This window comes from Ictalurus punctatus, chromosome 25, assembly GCF_001660625.3.
Source record: "Ictalurus punctatus breed USDA103 chromosome 25, Coco_2.0, whole genome shotgun sequence".
NCBI lineage: Eukaryota > Metazoa > Chordata > Actinopteri > Siluriformes > Ictaluridae > Ictalurus > Ictalurus punctatus.
Genome location: NC_030440.2, coordinates 12,015,392 through 12,034,150, shown reverse-complemented (window position 1 = coordinate 12,034,150; position 18,759 = coordinate 12,015,392). Strand labels below are relative to the sequence as shown.

General features: G+C 39.6%; 1 protein-coding gene and 2 non-coding genes across 3 annotated transcripts in view; all 3 read right to left on the bottom strand.

The window, feature by feature from the left end:
• fryl (furry homolog, like) overlaps window positions 1-10,050 on the bottom strand; it is a 94,896-nt gene extending 84,846 nt beyond the window's left edge. The window contains exon 1 of the mRNA XM_017455657.3: window positions 9,787-10,050. The gene's annotated coding sequence lies outside the window, so the exon portion shown is untranslated. The remainder of the gene's footprint in view (window positions 1-9,786) is intronic.
• Window positions 10,051-13,394: 3,344 nt separating this feature from the next.
• trnad-guc (transfer RNA aspartic acid (anticodon GUC)) lies at window positions 13,395-13,466 on the bottom strand. The gene has a single exon. It is a non-coding gene; the product is annotated as a tRNA-Asp (tRNA).
• A 4,934-nt stretch (window positions 13,467-18,400) lies between these two features.
• LOC124626326 (U5 spliceosomal RNA) lies at window positions 18,401-18,516 on the bottom strand. The gene has a single exon (XR_006981086.1). It is a non-coding gene; the product is annotated as a U5 spliceosomal RNA (small nuclear RNA).
• Window positions 18,517-18,759: the final 243 nt, after the last annotated feature.

The window sequence follows — 18,759 nt, the reverse complement described above, 5'->3', positions numbered from 1 at the left end:
AAAAAAAGGTAAGAAAGTAGGATAGAGGGTGTATGGGATGGATGAACGGGTAGAAGAAGAAAAAAGACAGAGGAAGGGATGTTTGTTTGGACAAAGGAAGTATGAAGGAGGGATTAAGGGACAGATATATGGATGTATGCATGAAGGAAGGAAAAAAAAGGATGGATTCTCAACCCTGATGTGGTCTCAGGCGACCTGTGTGGCACGTAGAACATTCCACCCCAGAGCGTTACTTAATGCAAATAAACTTCATTTATGGAATATTTAATGAGTCTTAAATAACTGAATAAATAAAAATGATTAACAATTCAATCAGAAACCCATACTCGGCCTTGACCTCTTTAATGCGTAACACTTCAGTGTGACGTGATATTTTTGCGTGTTCGCTTTTATACTGATTTGTTCAAATGTTCAGATGAAATCTTGAAATAAAAAAGCTTTCCCAGAATTCCATGGGCTCTGTGTTCATTTACAGTAATGCACGGTCAATGAGTGCAGAAACCGTTCAGACTTTAAAATGGGGTCAATAAATAAATCGTTACCGCATGCGACATCAGAGAAATGGGACGTGCCTCCAATATTTTAGGAAATATAATAAAAGAAATTCATACAGACTTTCCTGAGTTTAGAATAAAGAATTGCATAAATCCTGCTCTCACCGTCTCCACCAGGATAACGCAGAGGATGTAAAGAGAGCAATCCAAGTCAAACAAACTTTCTCTAATCCTTTATTTCTGTAGAACGGAAACCGTTCACATTTCGGTTTGATATTTAACCCACAGTAACGTACTCGGGCAAAGATCAGACACAAAAGCACCTGCCATGTAAACTCACCACTCTGTAACTGCCTGCACAAATACTGAGGGGAACATGAAGCGGAAATAAATAACAGAATAAACACAGGGCGCTATAGTTCCTGATAGAGGAAAGACAATCACCAGCTTCTTTTCTATAGTCTACATGTTTTACTACATGCTTTATCACTATTCCAAGAGAAGGGCTCAGAGCTTCTGCAATAAAGTGCTCACTGGGGGTCAGTCACAGAGAGACTGCTCTACTTTATACTGAGCAGAGCCAGTGATGAGCTTCTCAACATCCAAACAGAGCCTTCAGTTCCTCAACACTCTCTCACACACACACACACGCGTTCTGCTTGTGTTACATGCGACTTGCAGTCACAACTCGTAATTCCCAACCTATGACTACAATACATACATACATACACACACATACATACATACATACATACATACATACATACATACACACACACGAGACACCCGGTTAATACACTAATCAGACAGACAGAGAGAAAAAGAGAAAGATAGTTTTGTTTTTTTTTACTTTTATCAAGTTTTTTTTGTTTAACTTCTTTAAAATTGCCAACATTTGTATTGATGCTTTGTTTCTATTCCCTCGTCTCCATGTTTCTATATGGACAATAATACAATATGTTTACTCATATGTTTATACCAGCACTACATTAATGTTTATTAATAACAGTTCTACATTCCTGTAATGCTTTGGCAACACTGTACATGTATATGGTTATGCCAATAAAGCTTGTTGAACTGAATTGAATGAGAGATAGAGAGAGTGCGTGAGCGAGAGAGAGAGGGGGAGAGTAAAGGGGAGAGAGAGCTTGACTTAGACCTTAGAGGGAGACAGAGAGAGGCCGAGAGAGACACACCGAGAGAGGCAGAGAGAGGGAGAGAGAGCACGAAAGAGGTGCAGTGGTGTTTATCACAGCTAATAGAAACTAGCTTGTTCCACAGACGTTCCACAACATTAACTCTAAACTGTTCAAATGTGTGACGTGTCGTTCATTAATAAATGAAAGATTGTAACAGCCTCGTCTATGATGGCGTACGGTCACTGAGAGTGAGGGTTAATGATACACCGAGGGCAGAGAGAATTTCCCCTGCTGCATGTCAGCTCTGTACGTGAAGCACTGCAGCTCTCTCACCTGAAACACCAACGCGGGGGACAACAGAGAGGCAAGAGAGAGACGGACAAAAGAGCAAAGATCAATAGCATCATGTCTCAATATAGACCTCAGCAATGGGAACAAGTATTTCAGAAAAGTAGAGCAGAGGAATACAGCACACCGCACAATGAAATTAATAAGACTTAAGGGCCTTTCACACTGAGCGCGATTAAGCGGCGCAAATGTACGGCACGATGACGCTCTTGAATCGAAACAAAGATCCCGATGGTGCTATTCACAAAGTGAGATTTTTATCTTTTTTTTTTTTTTTTTTCTTTTCAACCAGTGTGCTGATATCCCCCCTAATGCACTGCGATGAAATGGGCCGTCCAATTAGATTTGAGCTTTAGATCACGAGCCCGGAGCCGCTGCTGTTACACAAAAGGGCGAGATAGGTGGTGCTATAGCACAGAAAGCGGGTTTGAAAAGCAGTATAAACACAGAAGAGTATTCCGGAAGAGAGAAGAGAATGGATTTGGAATGGACAGAGAACTTTATGATAAAAAGTCACAGCGAAATCCATTTTCAAATCAGTTTTCTTTCTTTTTCTGTGCTTCTTAACAGTTTGTGTTGTGGAGCTACATGCCGACATTTACGTGATTCCTCTCATCGGTGGTCAAAGACGATAGGCCGATCGGCTGAATAGTGATCGACCTTTCGTTCAGGAGTAAAATGCATTCTCGGTCGGCGCCACCTATCGTTCAGTTGTAAAATGCATTCTCGGTCAGCGCCACCTATCGTTCAGGAGTAAAATGCATTCTCGGTCGGCGCCACCTATCGTTCAGGAGTAAAATGCATTCTCGGTCGGCGCCACCTATCGTTCAGGAGTAAAATGCATTCTCGGTCGGCGCCACCTATCGTTCAGGAGTAAAATGCACTCTCGGTCGGCGCCACTTATCGTGCAGGCATGAATTAGTTGAATGTTATCAATCGTTCCGTGTTCATCGGCGATTCGCTTGATCGAGAAAGGGCCTTTAAGGTAACGTTCACACACCCAGCGACTAGACTGTTCTTGTACAATGAGAGCTTGGGACTTCCAGCAACTAGATGATTTGGAGCGACTTGGTGCAACGAGTACCAATGGGAGTGAAGACAGTATAACGCCCGTGATGCGTGATCTGCCAAGCTGCCTGTGAGTCCGAATTGTTTCCTGGACCCAGACTGTCTGCTGAGAGATGACCACAATGTCAAAGAGCACACGCTGCTTCTCCTTCATCTCATAGGATATGATTATATATATTATATTCATATCCGAACTCTCTCACTCCAGAATGTTTCATTTTAGCGGCAAGAAAACTGATTTGTTGTCAAAAGTCGAATGCTAGTTGCGCCACCCTCTGATAAGCGTTACTACGGCAACCAGTAACAGGTACGCCTACTGGCGACTTCGTAGTGCAGAGACTGGTGACTCGCAGTGATAAAATCGCTGCACGTGTGAACGTAGCTTCAGTGGTAGATCTGGGAAACGTGACAAAAATATCATAATACTCAAAGGCATTTCTAAGATACATGATACACATCATGGTGTATAGGTTTCCTGCCAGCAAAACAGTAGTGCTGTATTTAAAAGACAAAAAATACATGCACTTGTTTATTCATAAATAAGTTTAGATTTTAAAAAGAACAGTCTGGAAAAACAGAAAACATTTCAAAAAAGGTCCAGCTGTCTCCAGTCAGGTTGACGTTTTATTTATTTATTTTTATATCGTCACGTCGCCAGCAGTAGTTTAATTACAGCACTTGACCAACTCCACACGGTGAAGCTCAGCCACTCGGCACAGACCTGTCGTAGGAATCCACCACGTCCATAATCCGGAGAGCTGAAAATCCTGTCCTAGTACACAAAACCTCATCCGGTGTGAAGAACATCATTTCTTAACCACAGTCTGATTTCAGCAACAACAAAAGAAATAATAAATTTACATTTAAAAACTATCCTGTGGTAACCGTTCACAGGAAGTTGTTCAGGTCCATGAGATCCTCAAACAGGATTACAAGCCTGGATCAGGAAAAAACCCAAAAGAAACTGTCCTCTCAATCCAGGAGGAGATCATCCCCAGAGTTCGGCGAGTGACGTCAAATCAAAATGGCTGCTCACAGCGTAAGCAGTAAACAAAGCAGCACTTCTTCCCACTTCCATTACGGCAGCATTGATACCGCACATGAAATTTAACGTGTACGTGATCATTGACACAGCAGACAGAGATCATGAGTGGACAGACGACTGAGCAAACGTATCCACGTTAAAGGCACTGACTGGATTAAACACGCGCACACACATCTCTACACTGTACAGCAGTCCATTAGTAGTTAATCCCTTAATAGTGCAGACAGAGGAATTGTCGGTTGCATTATGTTGTCTTTACACACTCATCAATTCCAACTCCTGCAATCTAATGCTAGGATGCGTTTACCTTTCTTTGTTTGCTTTATAGAAAATCAAACATCTATAGCTAAATAAAAGCACAACTACACAATGCACCAATGCACCAGGCATCTGATACAACAAAACAAAAACCCCACGTACCAGCGGCTCTCTTTTTTTTTTTTTTTTTTTAAATGCGCAGATTTGCGAGGAAAGAACGAAGAAATCCTTTCATATCAAGCATATACTGTACAACACAGAGACCAGGACCCTGTCCACACCCGGGATTAACATCCACCTACCTGGAATGACCCGGTCAAATGAAACCTGCCGTTATGAGCATGGGTCCAGTGAGCGCTTGCGATCGGAGTTTGGACATCGTTATCCTGAAGATGGGGGGGGTCGCAAACATTTATTGAGTCAGTCTTCAGGCAGAAGTGTCCTGAGACTCGTATCTCGCATAGCAAAGGTTTCGACTGCATGGTCTGTTAACGAAACTAGGCTTTATCCATTAACTCTGAACTACTGCCGCGTTGTGACACCGATCACACAATTCAGAGCTGATCTAGGACGCATATGACCAGAATAAAAGTATCCCGAAGCGTCCCAGAGAACAACGAAGGACCAACTAAACGACTGGAAAATACGTAATCATTGGATGAGTCTCAATCAGTGCCCTAGTTCAGTAGTTCAGGGTGCAGATCAGGGAGGCAGCCTTTTTAAAAAGATGCCTCAATCGTAAAATCCTTCCAGTGCACTAGAACGTTCGCACCCTACAAATTTCCACAATGCAACGCAAAAACCAGGGAGCGTCAATGCTCACTACGTTCCCTTACTGGAAACGACATCTTGTTTTCTGAAGCCTCTCAGTTCAAAGAAAACATTGCAGACAAACTCTCCAGTGATTAAGCTAACAAATTTATAAAGATATCGGTCAAAGACATCGATTGGGGTAAAGTGAATCAGCTTTAGGCCTAGTTGTGTATGCCTCTTTAGCCCATGATTTTGGGGGTATTTGGGCTAGATGAAATGGCTGGAAAATATGTAATCATTGGATGTGTCTCAATCAGTGCCCTAGTTCAGGGCGTTGATCAGGGAGGCGGCCATTTTAAAGACTGTCTCAATCGTAAAATCCTTCCAGTGCACTGGAACGTTCGTTCCCGACAAAATAACGCGTATAACGTCAGAAAGATATGGGTCCTTCCTGATGTTGATAAGATCCGGTGGTGAGGTTTTGCAACACGAGTATGTAGTCATATCACAGGAAATTGAGTCAGCAGTGTCCCACTGTGTAGTGCGACAGGATTCTTACCATTACCTCGTGTACACCATATACTGATTCACTACCTAGGGAGCTAGGCAGCTGACTGAGACGCACCTATTGCGATACTGTTTAGAAATGGCACTGAGCGGTAATGGATAAAGATGAGGCTAACAGCAGCTGCGTTTCGTAGCTCCTTTCGATGTCTCGTCTCCTGTTGCTTTGTAGGTTTCGTTAGCAGACTGAATGCGCGATTGAACGGGCCTGCACAGGTGTACGAGATCGGATTTCTGTCTGGAAACAAAACGCAGAGGAAGACTGACGTGAGCGACGCCTTTCCTCCTCCACGCGGAAACGCTGTATGAAATCCGAGTGCTCGCTGGAGACGCGCGTTCAAAACACCAGGTGCGAGAGAAACGCACGGCTGGGCAACTTGTGCACTTTCTGTACTAATTACACACTTCATAGAAAGAAAAAAAAGATCTGATTATCATAAGGAAAAAGGTGGGAAGGATCTAGTCTATGGATAATAAACACCCAAGTGTAACAGAGGAATAATTTAGGCAGCAAATAACCTATATAAGAAAAGCACTCGGGGCATTCGCCAGCCCCATTGTGTCGCTCTCTGTGCCTCTCCATCTCTGTGTCTCTCTGTGTCTCTCCGTATGTCTCTCTCTCTGAATGCTGAACGGTTCCCATGAGACGATTACTATACTGCACCAAATCTCACGTTCATTCACGAGCCATCACCTGCAGGCAGACGTCCCAGTGACTAGCATACCTGCTGTGAAATGAGATTTGCCTAAATGGAGCAATTACAGCCTTTTGTATGTTAATAAGAAAGATTATAGATTTTAGAGGGTTGCTTTTCTGTTTTAACAGAGAGTTATGAAGGCTGGTTGAAAACTGCACTGTCTCACAGAGCAGGTCTGTGTGCATCATTCCAAGTGTTTAGGAACGTTTATAGCGTAACACCTGGAGGTTTTTCTCCAGTCTGAGGAAAAAGTAGGGGAAAAAAAAAAAAGGAAGGTAAAATTTTTTAAAAAAAATAAATAAATAAATCACACACACACACACACACACACACACACACACACACACACACACACACACACACACACACACACACACACACACAGCCAAGCAATACGAACAAAACTTGCAGAAATGTCAGGAAACATCGTGTGAGTTTGCCTCATAAACAGTCATGGCACTGTCGCACGCGCAGCTAATTTAGATTTTCTGCCACTTCCTCTAACGAGTAGTGTGTTAAATGCACATAGTTTCAGAATCTGTTTGGATTGGGTTTGTTTTAAAATGTACGTGTGGCAGCTGTGCAATGAATAAAATCAAGGAGGTCAAGCACTTCAATTAATGTCCACATCAAACATAAGAATGGAGAAGAAAGGTGATCTGTGGCATGGTTGTTGCTGCCAGAAGGGCTGGTTTCGGAGTATCTGAGTATCTCTAGGTCAGTGGTCACCAAGCCTCTTCCTTGAGATGGACCTTCCTGCAGGTTTCATCTCCAACCAAATTCGAACACACCTATTTTAGTTAATCAAGAACTTCTTAAGGTTAGATTGTCAGGTGGGCATGATTATGGGTGGAGCTAAAGTCTTCATGAAGGTAGATCTCCAGAAATAGTGCAAAAAACTAAAAAAAGTGAGATGGTCAGAGGAGAATGATGAGGCTGGTTTTTGAGCTCACAGGAAGGCTACGGCAACTCAAATACACATGCTTTACAACCGTGGTGAGCAAAAAAGCATTTCAGAATGCAGACCATGTCAAACCTTGAGACAGATGGGCCACAACAGCCACATGAGGTTACAGTCCTGTCAGCAATCTGAGGCTACAGTGGGCACGGAAGCTGGACTATTAAAGGGATACCCTAGCTTTCATCCAGTTTCGTTGAGCTATCAGGTGTACAGCTTCCTATTAAAGTGGACAGTGAGCATCTATCCTGTTAGTAAAAATTCCGATATGTCCTGTGCTTTTTTTCCTTCAGTATAAAGACACTTCAGGAAGAGCTCTTTTCAGTCATTCCCTCTTCTGAAGGGCAAAGCCAGCTTTACACTTCGGGATATTCTGCCCAATTTTGCTGCCGCATAGAGAAAAATTGCACATTGTGTGAGGACAATCTTTGATCAAGAGTTGAGATCAGTGATCTTAATGGTCCATTTATTGTCCTTTGTCCAAAGACAAAGTTCTGGCAGTGTCAGAAACTCCAAGAGTGAGCGTTGCTACAAAACTCGTCTAAAGTCCACCGATAGCCACCGCACGTCGCACACAACGCTATTGTTCAAATGTGATAATAGACCTTTATTATAAAATCTGGAATTTAAAATAAAGGTCAAGGCTTTTGCTCACAGAAAATTCATTTGCCGTCTCTGTGATGACTTTAACAGACATGTCTCGAAGACGTATTACTTCAGTAAGTTCAGAACTGCGGTGTGAAGTGTGACTAGAGGATAAGACGATCTTTACTCTGTTCATGTAATGACAAGAAATCGGACAAGAATTAGTGGAGTAAACCAGCCAAATCAATATAATATTTTACAACGTGCCTGGGGCGTCCTGGTGCCCAAACCCTTTCATATATTAATTATTTATTAACATTTCCAGCTTCTTATGTGCATATATATACTCAATTGTAACAGTAGTAACATACAGTTACAGGGCATACAGTAGTAAAACTCACAGCTTCATTATTAGTAAAGATGCGGCTTAGATGCAGGTAATTTCACACGCAATATCCCCCGCTCTCTCTCCCACTCAAACACACACACACACACTCTCTCTCTCTCTCTCTCTCTCTCTCTCTCTCTCTCTCTCTCTAATAACTAGTTATTATAATCCATTCTAATAAATGTAATCTGATAGCACTACGTTATCATTGTATGATTTAGAGCGGGTGAAATTCTAGCTCTAAAATAATTAACAAAAACTAACTGTCATTTTTATCCTTTCAGTCCGCTTTAACTTGTCGATGCTGGTAAATGACTACGGTACAAGCGAGATAATCCACTGTTAGGTGTGCGTTACATGATTTTAATGCACTCTGCTTCACGCCAAAGGGTGTAAACTTTGAACAAGATGATCAGTGTAAATTGTTAGTTACAGGTCTCCCAGAAGACAAAATACCATCTTATTTAGCGTCTGAAGGGCGGTACTAAATAATAATTTTTTTTTTTTTAAAGATATTTAAACAAAATAGTAACAATTTACACAGCTCATCCTGTTCAAAAATTGATATATTTGTTTATATTAAACAAACAGCACATGGATGGAATAGTCAATACTACTCCGAACATGTGCAAAATTTACACAGGTAAAATAACTAAATAGATTAAACAAATAAATAAATCCCCAAAACAGTTTTCAGTGCTTCAGTGGGATCTGGCATGCTTTTTAATGTAGAACGTTAGTAAAGATATGATTTAAAAGTAACCTGGAGCTGATTTATATTGTATATTTTCCTTAAAAATCTCTCTCTCACACACACACACACACACACACACACACACATGTAGACAAAATAATAATTATAAACAATTTATACAACTTCATAATCATTATTCATTCCTCATAACGTAATGACTAATATTTGCAGTTGACCTTTGGATGGAAAAGTGTTGTTGTATTTATAATTATTATTATGTCTGCATTTGTGTGTGTGTGTGTGTGTTTTCATTCTGCACTAGTCCGATAACAGTTACACTCTGGAGCTCTTTGGGTATAATTTTCTAATCCCTTTATTCTAAACATTCTACTTGGTAATCTATCTATCTGGTATTAAACAACAAACAAAAACAACAGAAACCCATTTGTACAGAAGCGCTAGCTGATTAGCTCAGCGTCAAGCTCATGACATGGGACTACTAGACTGAAAAGGGAGCTAGCTAAGTAGCTAACTAGGTTAAGTTAGATTAACATACCTAGTTGAGCGCTTCAGCTAACTAGTTAACTCACAGCTAGTAAAGTGTTTAGGACACCAAATGAAGGCACATCGTGTGGCATCAGCTGTGTATCCGGCACTAGGAGACTAAAGAACGGTATGTGTGTATGTGTGTGTGTGTGTGTGTGTGTGTGAAAGAGAGAGAAAGAAAGAAAAAGAGAGAGAGAGAGAGAGAGAGAGAGAGAGAGAGATTGATGGATGGATGGGCCGCTTCTTACCTTCACGAGCTGCTCTGTTTCTCCAACAGCTTTAGCTTAGCTTTAAAACAATCCCTTTGACTTCTTCTCCTGTCTCCCAAAGCGCTTTGTAAACACTCCCACGGAATACAGACTAAAACCTATGTTGAACGTACTTCTTATATACGTGCTGTTGTATTTTCACCTTATGGTGATGTTTGTTTGTTTGTTTGTGGTTTTTTTTGTCGTTTTAAAAACATCTAAAGAAAAAAAAAACTCGACGGATGGCGAACAGGCCCGCCTCCCTGTCCGTCAGATTGGAGCTGCGCGATCTAACGGCTGTGTCCGTCCTGCCTTCTGATTGGACGAGACAGCTGTCAGAGAGCATAGAGTGTAGCCCCACCTTCACCGCGCTCTGATTGGTGCTCCTTATCTATAACGCGGAACTGTTTTACCGTTCTATTCGTTTAGCAGTCGATGAATCGAACGTTAGGCTATACAAACCCGCACCTGATTGGCTGATCAGGAAACAAAACTTTCAGGTTCTCATCTCCCATTGGTCTGTGAAGCTACGGCGTGTTTTTTCCCCTCAGAAGTTCAGGGTTTGTAGCGTTTTAGTAACACTTTAAAGTTAAGTTAAGATAACAAATTAATTTAATATTAAAGGGAAGTGTACGTAGCTGTAGTAGTAAATAGAAATTTTTATGAGAAAGCTAAAAAGAATACCATGATTATTCATATTTAATTTTTTATATTGATATAAGGTTGTATACAGGTTTTAAGTGGTGAAATCAGTTTTCTATCCATTCTAGATCTGTGGCAGTTTAATACTGTATTCGGCTAAAGCTTATAACTCAACCGACCAGGGAAAATCAAAGAAAAATCAAGGGCAGACGGTTTACTCAACCCCAAGTTCAGCAAGTGATGTCAAAGCAACATGGCCGCTCACACCTTCAACAATAAACAAAGTAGAACACACAGGTGCTTCCTATAAAACAGCCAAGCCTCAAGTGAAAGTTGCCAACCTAGAGAAATATCTTGGATAGAAGTGTGTATTGGTGCACTTTAGCCCTAAATGTGTGAGTCAAATCCTTCTGAACCAGGAGTAGATTCGCTCTTGCCAGTATCGGTCAATATCTAGTCTGGTGTTTTCATACCCAAATAAAGAGGCAAACTTCAGTGTGTCATGATATTTTTAATTGCTTTAACATTTCTGAAAATTACTGAATTTGAGGTGTCATCAGTAATGCTGACTTCACTGAAGGCACGGCTGTAAACTTCCTGCATGGGAAGAGACGGTGCGTCGACAATGACACTTTTGATTGCTCTAGTATGCATTAACCAGCAATATTATTCAAACCCCCTGGACCAATCTAACACCTGGATATGTTTATACACACCTCTTCATTGTCATAAGCAGTGATGAGATTGGGAACTATCTGAGTAATCGGAAACAGGTAAACGATTAAACATATGCTGGGGTCGATAAAATAGGAAAACAAGAAAATTTAAATAAATGGAAAATTTAAGTAAATGATGAAGTGAAGTGCAATAGTCATTTATTTTAATTAATAGAACTGACTGATTCAGAATTATGAACTCATGAAAAACATTTCTTTAACTCACTCTATAATCATTTTGGTTTCAGTTGTAATTACAACTTATCACATGCATATACCTTGGACATTTTGTGGATTCCATATTATTGTTATGTAATTACAACATTTCATAATGACTATATAATCTATCTATTTCCGTAAACAAATGTTTTTAATACAGTGTTTTTAATTATAGATCTTGGTTATTCCATTAAAACTGCAGCCAAACTGTGACATGAGGGGAATATTCCAGAAAAAAGGAATTTTGAAGAACACGCCCACCCTTAACTCTGACATTGCCATCAGACATAATGGCATTTGGGTCAAAATATAACACCTGCACTCAAGCATGAGTTACGAGGCATCACATTTATTGCGTTGGGCATGTAACAAGGACATGAAAATAAAAATTAATTTATCGATAAAAAAAAATGTAAAGGAAAACATTTGACAAGTCAATAAATAACATTAACAGAAGTTTGTAAATAATCAATAATTAGGTCCGATCTCAAGATCTGTTAACGTGTCTATTAATCTATCTTCGATACAATCAAATTGAAGGATTCAGAACACTGAAGTTGAGATTTTCTTGGGTGCAGAGTGCACAGTTTGCACATCACTATCATGCTGTTTATTTGAAGCATTTACAACTGAAGCATTTACAACTATTATATCTGATAAACTGGACCAGTGGTGCTCATCTGACTCCACTGTCTCAGACATTACTGCTGCTAGCTCTGATTTAATTTTACTTAAATAGTACCATTACAGAGAACCGTATACTGTATAAGTACAGTAAGGAGAGTACACGTAGGCCGTTACTTTCCACTCTCCTGAGTATAAAACAGTCTATGGTAAGAAGTGAGTAATATAAAATTTATTTATAATAAATCCATCCATCTTCTGTACCGCTTATCCTACACGGGGTCACGGGAAGCCCAGAGTCTATCCCAGGAGACTTGGGGCACAAGCGGGGGCCACCTTGGATGGGATGCCAATCCATCAGAGGGCACAGTCACACACTACGGACGATTTGTAAATGCCATTCAGCCTACAGTGCATGTCTTTGGACTGGGGAGGAAACCGCAGTACCCGGAGGAAACTCCTGAAGCATGGGGAGAACATGCAAACTCCACGCACACAGGGCGGAGGTGGAAATCAAATCCCCAACCCCCAACCCTAGTGGTAACTAGTTATGGCCAGATGTTGATTCATGAAGCGATTTAGCATTTTTTGAAGCATGTGTATCAGTGACCCTCTCCTAGATATTAAATGCTTCCTGAATCGCGAATCAAACAATGGATGCTTTAGAAGAGGCATTCAACCACACATGCTACCTGGGAAAGCATTTCAAGGAGGATAAAGTATATGAAAGCATTAAGAATAGCGAGATCCCACAGGCTGATTAAAGGATCCATTAACATACGCTGTTAACAGGTATAAATCATTACTTTATATTTACATATGCACAATGTTATCGACTTTTAGTTTTCTGTAAATAATTACGAGTTGTATTACTGCCAGTTCCTTAATGACAAATGATACTAGTTCTATCACTACAATAACATTGATATGATAAAGATGATACAACTAGTATCATTTTAATGATTGTAATCATACTAGTTGTATCATTATAATGATTCTAATCATACTAGTTGTATCACCGCCCGTTCCTAATGACGCTCCTCCTGTGTTAATGTTATTGCTGTCCAGATGCGAGAGTTTTATCACTGAGGAGACAATATTTTAAAAAAAATTACAGTCGTCTTCCTGATAAAGGAAACCAATCCGAATAGGGCTAAAGATGGCACTTTCTTTCCAACTGTTAAGAGGTCATTACTTGAAGCCTTTTTAACACAGTACAAGCTAGTGACATCTAGCGGTCAGACAGATGAAGTGCAGAAAATTACAGGCGGTTGCGGTGGGGTTTGGGTAATACTCTAATACTAACACACAGCTAACGCTCTTGTTTGAGCATCATAAATCGGTAACTGTGTGTTTACACGGTATAATTTCATAACATTAGATTCACTACACAAAAATGCTGACTCACTCCCCGTCGGGGAATCGAACCCCGGTCTTCCGCGTGACAGGCGGAGATACTGTCCACTATACTAACGAGGATTAGACAACTATGCCTCTAAAGGTTTAGCTAACAAAGCTAACAAATAGCTTAGACCAAAAAGAGTTCTGCTTAACTTCTCTTAACTTTTCCAGTTCATTCTCAATGGTAGTTCTTATCTCTACGGATGCAATATATTTCTGGCCACATGTTGATTCCATGGCGCTGTTCCGAAGTTTTTTTTTTAAATTATTTTTATTTATTATTTTTTTTATTATCATTTTTTAAAGACCTACATTTTAAATATTTCCTCCGCTGCCTATCAACCGTTAATATTTTACCGGCTTAATTTTTTTCGGGTTTCATCTCTTTTTGTTTCTCTCTCTTTTTTCCCCATACGTCGAATTATGGTTAGGGTAACATTCGTCATTTTACCTGAAAAAAAAAAATCGCGATAACTGTACACTTATTTACTCAAAAAAAAAAAATTGGTATATTATGAATATCATTTGAATGATTTGTAACTGTAGGATATATGTGTAGGTTCAATTCAGAAAAATTATTATACGTTTAGTCAAACACACAGTAAAATAAAGTCTTTTGGTAACAAGTGAGCAGATCACACAATTAGATTAGATTAGGTTAGAATATATTAGAGTAGATGTGTGTCTTTTCAATAGTTGCATAATTAAATGTTGGGTCATTGATCTTTTACTATAGCATGAAAACTGTCAAGTCATTTTAAAAGAATCAGTTACCATAATTTTACTTTAAAAAACATTATGCATAACTATGTAAATGCTTTTATATATTTCTTTATGTAAATTGTTCATATCTATGGTTACTATTCAGGCTATCAGCATGAAGGAAACATTTTTTCCCCCTGGGAGAATCAACATGTCCTTCAGGAGAGGCCCATCAGGTCATTTATGTTGGGACCCATCTGAAGAGGTAAGAAGGATTAAAGACAGTCATTCTTTACGAGACAAGTCAACACCTCAAAGAGAAGATGTGGTCAGGAACAATACAGCCACCTGCTCCGTTCAATCCACCTGCAAAGAGTGTTCCTGAAGACGTTCCTCTGACACAGGCAGCAGTTGAGAAGATGGTTAAAGACATCCTAGAGAAGCAGCAGACAGCCCTGCAACAACAGCAGCAGCAGACACCAAAAAAACAAATTAGATCCTGTTTAGCTTGTGGTCAGCCAAAGTCTCTTTACCTGGGTGATGGCTCCTCGGTGCATTTCTTTTATCAGGCTGGTGATGTTAAATACTTCTACTGCTCCAGGAAAGTCTTTGAGGTATACTCTGCAGAGGGTCTGACCAACCCCAGGATGCCAGTTAGGTGACAGTTAGGTTAAGACAGTTAGGTGCCAGTTAGGTTAAGACAGTTAGGTGACAATCAGATTTCTCCTCAGTTGTGAGTACGTTCACTTCATGTGATTCCACATGTGAGTTAAAGTTAAAGCCAAAATATGATGCAAGACTCTGGGGACATATTTGAAGATTTTGTAGACACTCCCTTCTTTCAGCGGGAGCTGGAGGCCTCTAAGCAGAGTGGGGCATAGAGGAAGAGGGTGATTGAAGAGAGAGGCAAGAGGAAATCATTAATGGAGCATCCTTCTGGTCGTCTGTGCAGGTTCTGCCACCAGCCACTAAAACAAGGACCCAATAGCCCTCATATCCACACTGGTATCTCCTGGAGTGGCAGACAAATACATTTACTGTCCTGCTAAAGTGCTCTCCCTGTATCAGGCACAGGGAATGAATGCAGAGACGACATGGGCAGAGTTTCAGAAGTTCCCATTCTATGAGGCTGAGAGGCAGAGGTGGATTGTTGAAAAGAGAAAATAACTTTGCTGTGAAACACAGCATTTAAGGTCTATGCATGGCATGTCTGATTCCACGCCAAGCACAAGGTTGGACTTTAGTAAATAGTTACAAATCCACAAACACTTACTGTGTAATACTGTTGTTCATGAATCTGTTTCTGTTTGTTCTGTGCTCTCTCTCTCTCTCGTGCTCTCTCGCTCGCTCCCCCCCCCCCCCCCTCTCTCTTTACCACTGTGGAATTGTGTACAGACATCTTTGTATTTAAAAAAAAAAGCTATTTGTCTTGTGTATTTGTAAATGTGTTTTATCTTGCTTGTATTTGTAAATGTTTTAAAACTCTTAATCCTTATTTGCAATACATTTTCCAATAACTTACTATAACACACTCTGCATATATTATTTACATAGTTGTTTTAATTTTGCCAAACAGTGAATTTCACATTCTCCTTTAACAGTTAATTTTACACACTGAAAGTGTATAAAAATAGTAAATATTGACAATGCCTCTTTTAAAAAAAGATTACATAGTTACAATATGTAACAAACAATACAATAAAAATATACTAAAACATGATCAAAACATCAAAATGTGCGGTGTTTTCATTTTAAATATAAATATCTACATATTTGTGATAGTAACTACTAATGACAATGTCCCCATCAATAATGGTTTATTAATGATCATTTTTACATTTTGCTGACCTTAAACAAATAAATCTCTTAGGAAATTACTTTTATTTTTGTATATCATATTGTTTTAATATGTTTATCATATTTTTATGGATTCGACATTAAAAACAAGTTTTTTTTAAAAATCACTTTTTAGCCAAAGAGGGATTCCAACCGCTATTTTTTCGATAGGTTCGTCCGTCCCGCCTCCTGGATTTTCTGCGCTTTCTATTGGCTAGCCAGGGCTCCACACCTACATGCGACTAGCAAGTACCAAGTCATAAACATGAAGCCTTTATTTTCTTATAGTTTTTCTTATAAATATTTTCTTAGATAGATATATTAAACATCTATCCACCCTAGGAAAACAAAACAAAACAAAAAACCTACAAACACTGGGGCCTGTACCATGAAGCTGGTTTAGGTGGCTAGCCAGGTAAGTTTCAGTTAGTTTGTGCCAAACTTGGACTTTTAAGTAGGCTACCATGAAAGTGACTCGGCTTTTATTGCCATATCGCCATAGTAACTTGTGCTCCATGGCAGGCTATGTTCTGGGCAAGAGAACGCAAACCCAATTTGGACCATTCAGCTGTGAGCAGAGTGACATATAAGTGACGCAACTAATTCAACTCCCCAGAGCAAGCTGTAAGAAGAGCACTTCGCAGAGAAACATCTAATTAAAACAATTCACATTTATCTTAAATGAAATTATATGAAAGATGTTGGGGTTCTAAGTTTTCAATCTGTTTATTCTCATTGTGAGCCTATAAAAGTAAACCTACACATTTACACAATCAGTAGGTTTAAATTCCTCATATTTATAATTTCTTGCTTTTCAACCGGAAGTGTGCACTCCTGCTTTTTTCCCCCATGATGAACGCTATTGGCTGTTCGGTGTCGTCGTCACGCGTTTATGCGCGCACGCTCGTGGACTAATCATAGTTTAAGGATCAAAGCCTGAGTTGACAGAGTATGTTGGTAACCAGTTTCATTGTAGCAACAAAGCCTGATTAGATTGGTTTGGTTTTGTCAACTCGAAACTAATCCCGTAAATCTGATTTTGTTCAACTAGTCTCATGGTACTGGCCCCTGGACTGACCTGTTAAACTAAACCAAGAAAGGCTATTTCTTCCTGGGAAAACCCCATATGTGGGAAAAACCACTGGGAAGTAGCTGTTTGAACTGCTCTGCAATTCGTATTTCCTACAGAGAAAGTCAGAGTATAAGGTGATGCAAACATTACTGTGGATGATAATCAAACAGCAAATAAATATAGAAAAGAATAAACGAGAAAACAAACAAACTAACAATACAACTAACTAACGCCAGGGGGAGCACAACCCTGGTGAAAAAAAAGATGCATTAATATAGATGTACCTTTATTGGTAAATTCGAAACCATCACAGAAATGCTACTGATTTCCACTACAAATACCATTACAAACCATCCGCTGTTAACCATTAACCACACACACTCTTGGCAAAGTTTTGTTCTGAATTGAAAAAAACTTTGACTTTTGTTTCATAATTTGTTTGATGTTTTATTTACTTTAATACATTTCATGTTAACGACATAGGGAGCTGATTGAGACACACCCAGTGTTTGTGTGTGATGGGAAATGAAGTCCGGATCGGCTATGTTGTGATGGATTCTGGGAAACTGAGTCCACAGCAGAGTCCAATGCTGATAATACACCAATGCTACGTTAATGACCAAGTGTGAACTTTGGAAAAATCCATTTGAATGCCTCTCTAACTCGCAATTCCTAATCTGAAAGTCAAAGTTTTTCGAGAGCGCCGACTTCTCCGGGTTGTGACGTCACTCCAACATGGCGGCGCTCATAATGAAAAGGAAGAAGAAGAGACATAAGTCTTTCGAGTTTCTGTTTATATTTGAAATCGCTAAATACAGGGCGAGACTTTGATAATCGAAATGTTAATTCGCTTTCTGTAAGATATGTTTGATCAAACTGCTCTTACGTGCTATTTTTGGTACCATGAACAGTGAACCCTGCTAAAACAACAAAAAACCCCAGAAAAACAAAAGAAACCCTCAGAATTTGAAATCGTTTTAATGGTTATTATGGGAATTGTATTTGTTTTAATGGAAACTGTAATGATCCCTGTGGGTCTCTACTGGTAATTTGATGCCTTCGGTTGGTGGCATGTTATGTCTAGTGGATACCATGAAGGACCAATGGTGGTAATGGTTTTAATGGTATTTGTACTGGAAACCAATTTCTGTGATGGTTTCTATTGGGTTTTTTTTTAGCAGGGAAACATCACATCCGATTTAAAATGAATAAACAAATTAAGCATTAAACAAGCTAGCTAACTTTTACTCCCTTTTAGTAGACAGGGTATAGTGAGTATTTATTTCACTTCACACGTGAATGACGTATTAAAACGGAAACTTGAATCTCTAATCATTTCAGAAAGAAATCTCCGAACTAACAATAACGTATAAAGTGATCTGTTTTTTTAACCAGTAAAGGAAGCCCCGCCGTGAGGCAGGGCATCAAAAAATTAGTTTATACTCATAATGTTCCTCCCCACGGAAATCTTTAGTAAAAGGCGAAAGATTTATACGATCTGAAGAGAAACAAGAGTGTATTGCCGAGATGTAGTGACCGACCACCACCGCACTCACAACAACACAAATCCCAATGAAGGTAGGCGGAACATGACGCACTTAAAACACCATATCTAACACCTGATATAAAACTAGTTAGATTTTAATATTACTATTCATTAATTTAACGATATATATAAACTAAAACCAATTAGATAGTTGATGAAGCGTTTGCACGCGATGCATTGTGGGAATGCCTTTTCTACTTCCTGGTTTGGTGACG